General features: G+C 40.6%; 1 protein-coding gene across 1 annotated transcript in view; it reads right to left on the reverse strand.

The window, feature by feature from the left end:
• arhgef17 (Rho guanine nucleotide exchange factor (GEF) 17) overlaps positions 1 to 12,630 on the reverse strand; it is a 69,553-nt gene that overhangs the window by 23,297 nt on the left and 33,626 nt on the right. The window lies entirely within an intron of this gene.

Below are 12,630 nucleotides of genomic sequence, written 5' to 3' on the forward strand. Positions count from 1 at the left end.
TATGGGGTAAATCTGAGCAGAGTGTATGTTTACTCTTCAGAAAGTTAAGGCTTACATTTTTAATCAGTAAATACAGAGGTGGAAAATGACAAAGAACGTCAAATGCAAAAAGAACACAAACACTGCTGGGCCAAAAAAAACAAGAACTCCACCTAAGATTTAAGTAAGCTTATCACAGAGTGATTCATATGTTTTGTCTGGCAACAAGTTATTCAACCTCAACTGATGCAGTGAGAAGCTTCTCATGCTGGAAAACATGCCCTGCAGTGGTGGAATAATGTTCCTCAGTTTCAGACTGGTCAACAAGTTTGCCGAAACTGCTAAAACTAGGCTGAAGACCCTCCAATGCATTATTAAAACCTGGACAGATAGTCGTGAGCCTTGTTCAAGGAAGAAACGTAGTCAGGAAAAAAAATCCTGATCCTTTCACCAATTGGTGAAATTAAATCACTGAAAAAGCTGTTCAGCCTTAAGAGAACCACTTATCAGTGAGGATAATTGAGGGGGAAACAAACCTTTAATTCGCTAAGAAGAAGAAAGGTTGGACTTTGGATCAGTGGAAAAAGGTCATGAGGTCTGATTAGTTCAGATTTTCCCTCTTCCAGAGTGATGGGCTCATCCGGGTTAGTAAAGACGCGGATGAAATAAGGCACCCATCGTGCCTGGTGCCTAACATAGTGAAGCAACCGCTCAAGGGGAGCTTGAGCGGTTGCTTCAGTAGAGCAGATCTAGATTGTTGCGACATTGGTTAAGCTTATTGAAACATTATCAAAGCTTAAAGAAATATTTGAATCCATATATATATGGTCTGCTGTGAAACCTCTTATGAACATCTTATTTACATTTCTTTCTTTCTGATCCTCTGAAAGTTCACGCTTCAAAAGTAGTCCCTGAACCAGCGAGGTCAGAGCTGCTGCACTCAAACTCCGCAATGATCCTCGAAAGCAGAACAACATGGGCACAAAGAAAGCAAGTGAGCTCTGTTTTGTCAAGCAAACAAACAGCATTTTAATAGGAAATGAAAATTTAATGTTGTTGACATTTAAAGCAGGAGACTCCCAGCAGTCTGTAAAGTAAAAGCTCCCAAGACAGCAGGATGGATTATGACCAAGCAAGAGAAATATCACTCAGCCTGTAAGTCATATGGTAATAAATATCATCATTTTTCAGTGCTGATGTGCGCCATCGTCAAAAATATCCACAAACAAAAACAACCAGCAGTTCTTTTTGTGCTTCGATAATGGATCTTTTGTCTTTCTGGCATTTTAAATCTACATTCTTTCTCTGCACGCCTTCTCTCCAACAACGCCGACGCAACACTCAGTGTTGGGGAGTAACGGAATACATGTACCGCCGTTACGTATTTAAAATACAAAATATGAGTAACTGTATTCCGTTACAGTTACAGTTTAAAAAGGTGGTATTTAGAATACAGTTACTTTGTTGAAATAAATGGATTACACGGCGGTACTTTCCTTTTTCATATTGTTGCGGGTCAGGACTGTTTGGGTTTTGTTTGACAGCTACGTTCTGTTGTTCCAGGCGGCAGCGTTACGGTTGCCATGGTTACAGGGTGACGCTCTCTCTCTGCGTGTTTCCTGGGTGAGAGAGCGCCTGTTGTTGTTGTGCTAAGCTAATAGGCAGAATGCTACAGGTATAGCTCTAAAGAATGTAGCATCATAGGCAGTGTAGTCCGTGCTGCAGGGAGAATGGACTGCCATACCCGTTATGTGTCTGTGAGCGAGGGAGGGAGAAAAAGGAAAAATATGAGCTGTCATCGAGCAGAAACGGGAGCTGGAAGCATGTAAATATAATAATAACCACTGCAGCCAAGAAGAGTGCCTGACGAGCCCAGTTGTAAGTAAGCTATTAAGACTCGACTGTACACCGTGTTCGTGTTTTCCTCCAAAACAATAAGTTCCGTTGCAGCAGCCTTTCAATGCCTCTCTCTGTCTCTCGCTAGCAAAGTTGACCCAGACAACAAAGTAAAGCTAGTTTTCAGCTACGAGCCGACACAGAACCCACCGTATTAGCCAGAGGTCCCTTTACTACGGTTCGGAGCCGCGGACCTTCAGTAACAGTAATAAATCACAGCAATAGTACATTCATGTAGTTGTAAACAGCATGATAATATATTAAGTAATCCAAAGTATTCAGAATACGTTACTCTCATTGAGTAACGTAACGGAATACATTACAGAATACATTTTGGGGCATGTATTCTGTATTCTGTAATGGAATACATTTTAAAAGTAACCTTCCCAACACTGGCAACACACAAAAAAACACTTGAAATCACAATCACTGTCGTTGTCCTAGGTTTATGTGATTACACTTATCTGTTACTCTCAAGAAGTAAATAGAAAACTCAGTGGCAGGAGCTCTATATTTTTTAAGCTTTTCCATTGAAATATTATATCTCCATGGTCAGGCGTCACCGGGGCTAGGAAGTCCACGCAAGCACGGCTCGTTCATGCTATAATGGCTCATGCTAAAATGCAGTTCATGTGACACCGAAATCAGCGATTCCCATCATTCCCAAAGTTTCTCTTATTACTTGTGAAAAGCTGTTTGTGTGTGAAGGAGAAGGACAGATGGACAGGTGGAAGGACAACACGGGGAGATTAAGGCTCACGGAGCATGTGCTTTATCCAGGGTCTCGGGAGACACTCCCAAAATATTCTGGTAACCAACATGGCTTATAAATATCATACAGAGCCACAGGCATAGCCCTATGGTGCATATATAACCACAATGGCTCTTTCCCCCTCTTTCTCTCTCTCTTTCACACACACACAATGGCCACAAAAAATACACAAAGGAGGCTTTTCCCCCCTCTTCCCCTGCTCCGCTCTGCCAGCACCGCTGTGTCCTATAAATAACCGTAACAATAACTTCCCAGAAAGGTTATGTTTAGCGTTTGGCATCTAAGGAGACCCCAGGGGCGCTGTGGGGCACCACCGGAGAGTGAAAGGTGGCGTGTGGATGGATGGAGGAATGTGTATAGAAGTGTGTGTGTGTGTGTGAAGAACAGAGTGATCGTAAGTGAAAGATTTGCCCTCTTAAATAAGGAAACAGCAGTGAAAGTTAGTCGTCAGTGACACTTCTCTGTAAATCAGCTCAACTGCTCCTTCTGTCCAAATCTACTCACCCCTGACAAACAAACACAAACACAATTGAGTTGGGGAGCATAGATACAGGATTAAACAAAGCTAAAGAGGGACGCAAACAACAACATAGTAATCATCCATTTATAGTCCTTAATTACCCCCTAAGTAGCTGTGGTTTGGTCCCCTGTTATGGTCCACAGAAGCACAGAAGCAACACACACACTGATAATTATGTTAAAATGTTGATGGATCGACTGAAGGCCCAGATGTGTCTCTCAGGGTCCGCGTCAGGTCTTTGCTGGAAACTGGTTTCTCCCCCCACCCAGCAACTTCAGCTGCAGCTCCTCCACACAAGAGCACAGCTGTCCCTGCATGACTGTCTCGCACAAATGAAACCTCATTCACAGTAATCAACTTAACAAATGTGGATCCTCTTTCTTTCTCACGAAAAGCTTCATGGAAACGGCTTCTTCATGAGACTGGCTGTTTTCACTCCGGTTAATATACGCATTTCCTCACACTCAGGTGCAATGCTGCTGAATTAACTGCACTCTTACAAGAGCTGTCGAGTGAACAACGCTGCTGACCACTTGACCCCGACGAGAAAGAGATGGGGAAACAACGAGCGTTTGTGCGCAACAGTCAAGTTAAATATGAAGGGAGCTTCCCTGAGGACAGGAATGTTTCTCTGTCCGGCGCTGGTCGCTTTTATTAGATCACACATGGACACATCAGAACACAGTGAAATAATGCTAGGAATGCCAGTTTCATTTTGCTAGCGGGGTTACCATAGTAACCCCAGCTGAGAGGCTGATTGGTCAACGGGGCAGGCACAGTAGAGCTGAAGTCAAGACGCTCTGGGCTCAGGCGGTGTCAACCTTAAAAACAGAAAGTTGAATCCAGGATTAACAGCTTTCAGTCACATGAAAAGGAAGAAATGTTGAACACCCTACGACTGCAACACGACTTGTTTTCATTCTTCAAGCCGAATATTAGAACATTCCTCACAGGCGCTTTTATTTAATGAAACTTCCAAAATAAGATCCACCTCCATTTTTTATGAGTTCTAGCCATGTAAACACCGAGATCCGGGAACAAGACATCATTCCGAGATCCGAACAAAACAGCCAAATAGGACATCAAATAAGCAGTCAGCCTAATTATCAAAATCACTGGACTTTGAGTTCAAATTACAGGTGCGAATGTGAGCAAATCCAACATGCTGGTAATAACCCATCTTTTTACAGGAAAGCGCAACTAGACAATAACTGCAGTAAGTATGATCTTGACCGATTATGTTGTTTTTCCTCCCCCCTATGATTATTTCTCAGTGAAATGTGGCTCTGTAATATTAACGCTCCAGGGAGTAGTAATCTGAAATTACCTTAAAAGAGGCAGATGGAAGAAGGAAAGCTGCCACAGTCTAATGAGTGAGGATGACTCCTTTCTACTCTATTATCACAGCTACAGGACTTGATCCATCATTAAGGTCAGAGATGAAACCTGGTGTTTTTGGGGATTTTTCCCTTTTGCAGCTCATCCTCTGTAAACACTAGAGACAGCTGTGTGGTAAAGTCCCAGTGGATCAGCAGTTTCTTAAACACAGACCAGCACCTTTCTTACGTTTCACCATGTCTACATGCCTAAATCAGTTGCTACCGCATGATTGGTTGACTTAGAATTTGCAGCTGAACAGGTGTACCTAAAAAAGTGGTGAGGGAGTGTCTATATAATCAAAATGTATGGAAAATAAAAAAAACCATACAATTCTTTTTTCTACTAACCCCAGACTGGCTGTCAGACTGTAGCAGCCACACTGAGTCTGTACAGTCTAATTTGGGCTTTAGCTACATCACACGCTGGACTCACAGCCTCTGGCTGTTTGTGTCAGGGCTAGAGTGATGCCAACTCTAGCCCTGACACCTGAACCACTCTGAAATTCATCAAGCACAGGTGCAATAAATACTGGATATGTAATAATGTCCTTGTCAGCACAGAGATGGGGGCTTTTTTAAGCGCAGAGAGACCAAACATGGCACAATAACCACCACAGTGTTCTCAGCTTTTTCATCAGGGAAAGAGAAAACCACTCCTATCAATGCTGTTATCTGATAAAACCTGCAAAGCACAAGCTGCTTTCATATCAGATCATCTGAGAAGAATTAACATTTTAGAAAGAAAAACATCTTCGCTGTTAATAATAAATAGATTCCATGATGTATGACTCAAAATGCCACACACACACACTCCGCCTCCTGTGATCACATAAAGCTGGCATGTATGAATTGGAGTACAAGCTGCTGCTCAATTATCTAATTTAAAGTATAAAAATAATTACTCATATAATATATAGTACCTCCTAAATTACATATCCTTTATAAACCTGAGTCACCTGCTTCCACTGATCTCAACAACGATGCAGCTTTAACTACAAACTATGAATTTGTGTAATTTAATCACCCTAAACTGGGATCTGCTCAGAAAGACGTCACAGTCTGCTCATTTGGGATGAAATTCACAGCACTAACAGGTTAAATGCCCAATTTTTCTCCTCTCGTACGCATATTCAGTGTCAGACATTGTGCTCAGTTAACAGTCTGGATGAATGTGTGTGTTTTTGTGAGTACAATATGTTCGCTTGTGTCCCTCTGCGAGCTCTGGTGCCTGAATAATGTGTGGGTACAGGGGGTCCGTAAAGCAAGTTTTTCTTCACAGCTCAAGCAAACACTGCAGCTCAACGTTAAAGCCGCGGCTCACACATCCGACTTTGCCCGATGCTGTTCTGTTTGACTTGAAGTTATTTCGCGGGGGATTTCTATGGATCCAAATATCAACACTATCACGATAAGATGGATATTTCGTTTATAGCCTATAGTGCATTTAGACAATAAAGTTTAGCGATAGGCGAATTTACGAACCAGGTTTCCGCTTGTGCTGCTTATTTTTTTCCGATAGTATTTTTCTCGGTTGCTTAAAAGTGTTGCACTAAATGAGAAAAACAGAATGCCACACGGTGTTTCGCTGTTAGGAACATAACTCCCATTTCCCAATATATCTCTTTAATTTAAAGTGTCATTTTTAGCCAGAAAGGACTGAAGTACCCAATTACTCTAAGTACCACAATTGAGTTCAGTTTTGTGTTATTGGGAAATTGTAAGTTCGCTTTTCTTTCTCTCTGTGGCCTCTTTTTTATCCAACAAGAAAGAGATTTGCACATGTTATTATGGGACACAGCTGTAAAGAGTGCAGCTGCATACAGCTTTTCACAAAAGATTGCACACTGCCCTACAAGGTTATGTGTTGGTCTGTTTACTTTTTTTGTCTGTCTCCTAGTACACAGAATGGCCCAAAACCATACAAAGGGATTAAAAGAGGTTCTTAGTTGCTTAGGTGGAAGCATAGAATATAAACATGTATATATATATAAAAAAAAATAGAAATAGCCACACTGGTGTTACCGGCTGATGTTTGAGGACCTGTTTTGAAGTCTGTGTTGTTGGGCATTTTTGTTTTTTTATGAGAGGGTGGACAGCTAAGTCATCATGCTGTTATGTAGTAGAAAAACACCAAAACTGGAGCACAGGCTTGTTGGCGCAAGCATTAGCTAAAAAATTTGATAACTGCGTTGAATGCTGCTATTATCATTCAAAGTGAGGATGACCTTAACAGTGATAACGTTTAGCTTTGGTATATTTTTATGGGTGAGTTGTTGTGTTTTTATGGTTGTCGTGAAGCAGTTTGTATTTATTAGAGCCTGGCAGATACAGGATTTGTAAGACTCGTACTGATAGCAATATTTGGGGACTTGAAACTGATATCTCACTAAACATTTGTTATGTGTAGTTAACCGATTCCTTAGTAAAATACAATGAGAATGTGGTTTAAAAATATTCTCGTTTTATTGTTTGATCAGCTACTTTTTGTATTTGTTCCGTTCCAAATGCGTGTTGCTGATGAAAGATGGTGCAAAATGACCTCCGGTTGATAAACTATGCAACATCAACACCCATAACATGGCTGAAGGGGGTTTCTCTCGTCTCTCCTTTTTTAATTTTCATATATTGGCAGGTATAAATGCAATACCAATAAATCTATAAATATTGGCAAATAGATAACATCAGCACGGCTGACATATTGGTCGGCCTCTATTATTTATCCACTAAAGTTAACTTTTGTAACTGGCTTTTGTAGCAAGTGTAGGTGGCTCGATTAGCTTTTTGACCTTAATTAAAGAAGTTCATAAGCATTTTTATTTTATTAATTTGTTTATTCTAATGAATTGTACTTAAAAAACAACATTAGGACAACATTAGTGAATTTAGTTGAAATATATGTTAACCTCATGTGTTCTGAGCTGAAGTTTGCTCATTGAAAGCATCAGAGTCAGCATTGCAGCTCCTTCCAGTTGCTTTCGTCACTTCTCATCACCCATTCCCAACCTCCCCCCTCCCGTCTACTGTATCCCCTGGCAACAGCCTGGCAAAAGCAGCAACAGGCGTCCTCTTAGGCCAAAGAGAAAACATCCTCATCGCCTATTATTTCCTTTAATCATTTTCCCTTTATTTATACGCAGCTGTAAACATTAAGATGGATTTTCACATTGTTGAAGTAGCAGCTCTGAAAGCAAGGGACCTCCATCCTTCGCTTCTTTTACAGTGTTCTAGCTTTCTTTCTGTACAGTTCTGGCATGCAGATAAAAAGCATAAATGTGCATCTCTATGGGCTTCTCTAATTGTCATTTGCAGGCCCAGACTGCTCTGACCTACTCTATAGTGATCAATAGTATATTCTTTCTCTCAGACACACGAATGAACTATTGATCCTCCTTCCTAGCTTCTCCATCCTCACCTCTTTAAATTCATCGCTTGCCCCAACTTTTCCTCTGTACCTCTTCCTGTAAATAGCTCCTCACCTTGGTCTCACCTCTCATTCGCACAGTGAATAAAACAGTTGGTGCAGAGGTGTGTATTTGGTGCTTGCACCATTTCGCACAAAATAAAATCTAAAGAAAATGAATAACTGGTGCATTGGCATTTTTGATTTTTGAGCTAAGTTGTCAAGTATTTACTGATTTGGGGATTTATAATGTGAAAAACAATCTTCTTAAGTCGAGGAACTAATTGGCTGAGAGATTTTTGTAATTTGTAGATGATAGAATTTTAATTTCGCAAAACTTTTGGAGCCCTAACTTTTATTTGTGTCCTATATCAAAATATATCAGTTGCTCTAGCTTGTTTTGATCGGCCACCAATCCCACATGATGATGATGATGATGATGATGATTATGATGACAGCTAAAGGTTAACCAAAAATCCAATTGCTGTTGCTCTCACGGCCGAATTATCATAAATAGATAAAACATACACAATGCTTCAGGATGTTTCATAGACATGAAATCTATGCAGTATTGTTACTTAAAACCATGATCTATCTCCCACGTAAATGATACTGATAGTTACAGAAACAAAACACAACCTGAACATGACTTTAGGTCCATTTTCTGGAGTTTGTATAAAAAATATTTATTTGTAGTTTTGTAACTGTGCGGATAGCTTCTGTACTGATGGCATTATCAGAGCTATCATATAAAAGTTTTCAAATACCCTAAAGACGCACAAAACATAAACTGATTCTGGTAGAGAATTTTTAATTATTAGTTTTTAAATAAATGTGGCTAATTTTCACAAATAATTCAGTGATTTGTTTGCTTGAAATGTAATTTCTAAAGAATTTCTAAAGAAAGGTGAGATATTAGGTACTTGGGTACCACTGTACCCACATTATGTAACATACATTAAGTGGGGGCTTGTCCGGGATTTGGACTCAGTACTTTGAACTATTTTAGTATTTATTAATTTTACTCTTCAGTAATATTTTACAGACAAAAAGATGAATAAATTGATCTAATAAATATTAAAATGGTCTTCATTACTACTCTATTTACTAATTTTTAGTAATTTTTAGAAATGATATGAGTCTTCGTAAACGGTTAGCTGGAATCCTCTAAAAACTTCCATAAGAAGCACGGTCCTTATTCCCAAATCAGAAAAAAAGGTTCAATATTTATTAGGATGTAGATGTAGAATGTAGGACTCAAGCAGGCTTAGTTTATACATAACATACTAACACACTTCAGTAGCTAGTTCATATCAACAGGCTGGGTAATAAGGTTAGCGGCTCTACAGTTTACGTGTTCACACATGTTTGTTTGTTGGTTCTGTCCCCAGTCAAGCATACATAAGTCGACTACAATAGGATGAGATTTGCATGCAAAAAGACAACTTTGCAGAGGATGCTTCAAAATAACCTAATCAGCTGTAAGCAAATGTCATTAAAAGAGTGGATGGTGAGATTCATAAAAGGGCACAGATAGACGAACAGTGAGACTTCAGTGAGTGGTCCGAGCGTGTCTGACAGTAGGTGTTAGAGCTAATCGTGTGATTCACTCAGCTCTAATTGTATTATAGACATGCAACACAGAGAGACAGAGGGGGATCTGAAAAAATACATTATCCAGTGGAGACAGATAAAATAAAACTAGGAATGAGCTATAAAATGAAAGAAATGCAGGGAAATTAGGACAAGACAAACAGGATTTGAGGCGGCCAAAAGGGGAGAAGGGAGAGAAAGGGAAAGGGAATTTTAAAAAGCTGATATAAAAAAGGTTGGACAGAGTGGAAAACTAAACCGAGCTGGATCAGCCAATGATAACTTTTAATATGCAGAGAAGGGCAACACACACCTTTATGTGCTACAAATAAACAAAAACCACTGATCTACCTCTCCATTGGGGCTTCCAGCATTAAGTCCATTTCCATTCAGATTCCCACTGGAGTTACTATTGCCGTTGTTGTTTCTGAACTGATCCACTGCATCTCTGTAGCCAGCTTCTCCTCCTCCATCTCTCTCTCCTCCTCCTTCATCTCCTGTATTCTCTCCATTCTCATTCATTTCCTCCAAAGCGATGCTGAACTGCGCTAGGGTTCGAACCATCTGAAGCATACGGAACGGTCCGTGTGCCCGAACGCACACTCACTTTGGCACATAAGACACTCCCGCGAGGCAGCCCGTGAAGGTTTCTACCCGTTTGTTTACTCACACAAACTCGGTCTTCATCTCTGCCAGATAAAGAAAAGCAGACACACCTGACGGTCGAAGGATTCCCCCCACCTTTCCCCCTTACCACGTTAAATAAAGCATGTTTCCTGCAGCTGTTTTCTTGCAGCCTGCCTGCTCTCCCATAAATGTAATCTCGTGTCTTCGGTTCGCGCCCGCTCTAGAGCAGGTAGGCTCAGCTGCGCAGCTCGTCAAAGTGAAAGGCAAGGGAGTGCACTTCAGCATGTATGCATGGGTGTCTGATCTGTTTCTGCTGCACGGATGATGTAAGCAAGACCTGAGTGCATGTCATGGTGTGTCTGTGTGCGGCACAGGGGAGAGATAGAAAGTGCGTGTGTGCGCACGTCTGCGTGTGTGGGTGTGTTCGAGTGTGTCCTGGCCCTCCCCCTGGGTGTGTATAATAAGAGACAGCAGGCAGGGCAGACGCTCACAGCGCTTAGCTCCTCTTCACACCAGCCAGGCTCGACCAATCCCCCCCACAAATACTCGATTGAAGTATCTTAGGATGAGCAGCGTGGCGTTTAAAATCCATCCACCTCCTCTCTAACTTATCACATAAAGCCTTCGCCATGAGGAAGGTCTTTTGAGCGTCAAAGAGAAGTCACTACAAAGTTCCCCTCCTGCCATTACAGTGAGAAACACAGATTTGAAAAGGGAAAGCCATTTCTGCTTCTTCTGTTTCTACACGGTCAGGCTGAGCAGAGCAGTGAATAGCAGCAGCAGCAGCCCACACATAACCATGACAACAGTGAGCAAAGGTGTCCTTTTAAAATGACTGTACCTGAGTTTTATTGTTTCTTCCTTCCAACTATGACCACTTAAACTGCTTACCATTTTTGTACAAGTAAACTTCAGTTTTAACTCTAAAAACATGAAGGCTGTTTTCAAAAATCTCCCAATTTGTCTTTGATTAATTGATCACATTACTTAAGTCTATAAAATGTAAGAATATTGCAAGTTTTTCTGTGTGGAGTTTATATGTTCTCCTTATGCTTGTAAAGCTCTGGTGTCCTCCAACAATCCAATGACATGCATGTTTTGTTGAGCGGAGATTTTAACTTGGTCATAGGTCTGAATTTGACCGTGATGCGTGTCTGACTCTCTGTGTATTAGCCCTGTAATGGGCTGGTGACCTAACTGGGGCAGGGTCTCCCATCACCCCAAACTAGACTAGTACTGGACTTCCCTTTAGGATTGTGGAGACGCAGAGCAACACACGAGAGTTAGCTCATCAGAAAAAGAATGAGCTGTACCAGAGGATGGACATGCTCATGTTTTGGACAGAGAAGACAGATGGTTTGAGGGTGAGGAGTACAGGAGGCCATCTCCCTCATTCCTGGTTATTGGTATAACCTGGAATCCTATCAGAGAGTTATTTGACTGAGTGTTTAATGCCCATATTTCTTAAATTTGTCCAGTTTTAATGTCCTTGAAAACATCAGTGAGGAAAGTTTTCGAATCATCCGACACAATAAAACATATCTACAAGAACTTAACAAACATGAAGTGCACATTTTAATATTTCTAATTAATGGTAATGGACGGACGGACAGACAGAAGCTAATGGTAAACACAGAGCGTAACGTAACAAGGTAAACTGGGGTCATACACTGTTGAATTTCAGTATGAGGCGACTTTTAGTCTCTTTTTTTTTTAGACACAAATAACCTCAAACAGACTTTAGGCTCTTTCTCTCCAACAGAGATCAGACAAAAGGTCACCAAAAAGACATTTAAAGGTTAAGCCCGTGGCTTGGAAATTGTCTTTTAATCCTTGTTGCTATAGGAACAATAAGTCACTTATGAAAGTATACGACAGGGATCAGATTTCAGGGATGTCTGAAGTGTAGCAGATATTTTTTAATATTCAATTCAATTCATGTTTTGCCTCAGGGTTTCTGTTTCTTTTCCAGCAAAATACCTTTAATGCCAAACAAAGAGCATCATAAACACTTACAAAAGCACTCGCTCCTTCCTCAGAGCTCCAGTGCTTTCTATATTTTTACTTTTTTCCTTTACATATGCCTCTCTGTGTTCTTTGGTATGCTAACATCAACACCATTTGTCTTTGCCGGAAATCGCCCTCTTTCAACAGTCAGCATTCAGTCTGACTTATAACTGTGACGTTATTACCTTTAATGGTACCCCACAATAAAAGAATAAGGCCAGGGTATCTGCACTGAATATACTGCTTTAGTATAAGACTCAGTAACTCAGTCCAAAAACTGATATTTTTAAGTATATTAATGGTTAAAAATACAGCTCTCGCTCAAGTTTAGACCTAATGTGAAGCAGTCAAACATTACATCAGTTAAATGTAGAGATAAGCAAAAAAAAACAAATAAATAAAATAATGACATTAGCCACTGTAGCTTGTAGTTTCAAAGCCTCGAGGTTAGCATTAT

The sequence above is a fragment of the Neolamprologus multifasciatus genome, chromosome 14, assembly GCF_963576455.1.
Source record: "Neolamprologus multifasciatus chromosome 14, fNeoMul1.2, whole genome shotgun sequence".
Classification (NCBI taxonomy): Eukaryota; Metazoa; Chordata; class Actinopteri; order Cichliformes; family Cichlidae; genus Neolamprologus; species Neolamprologus multifasciatus.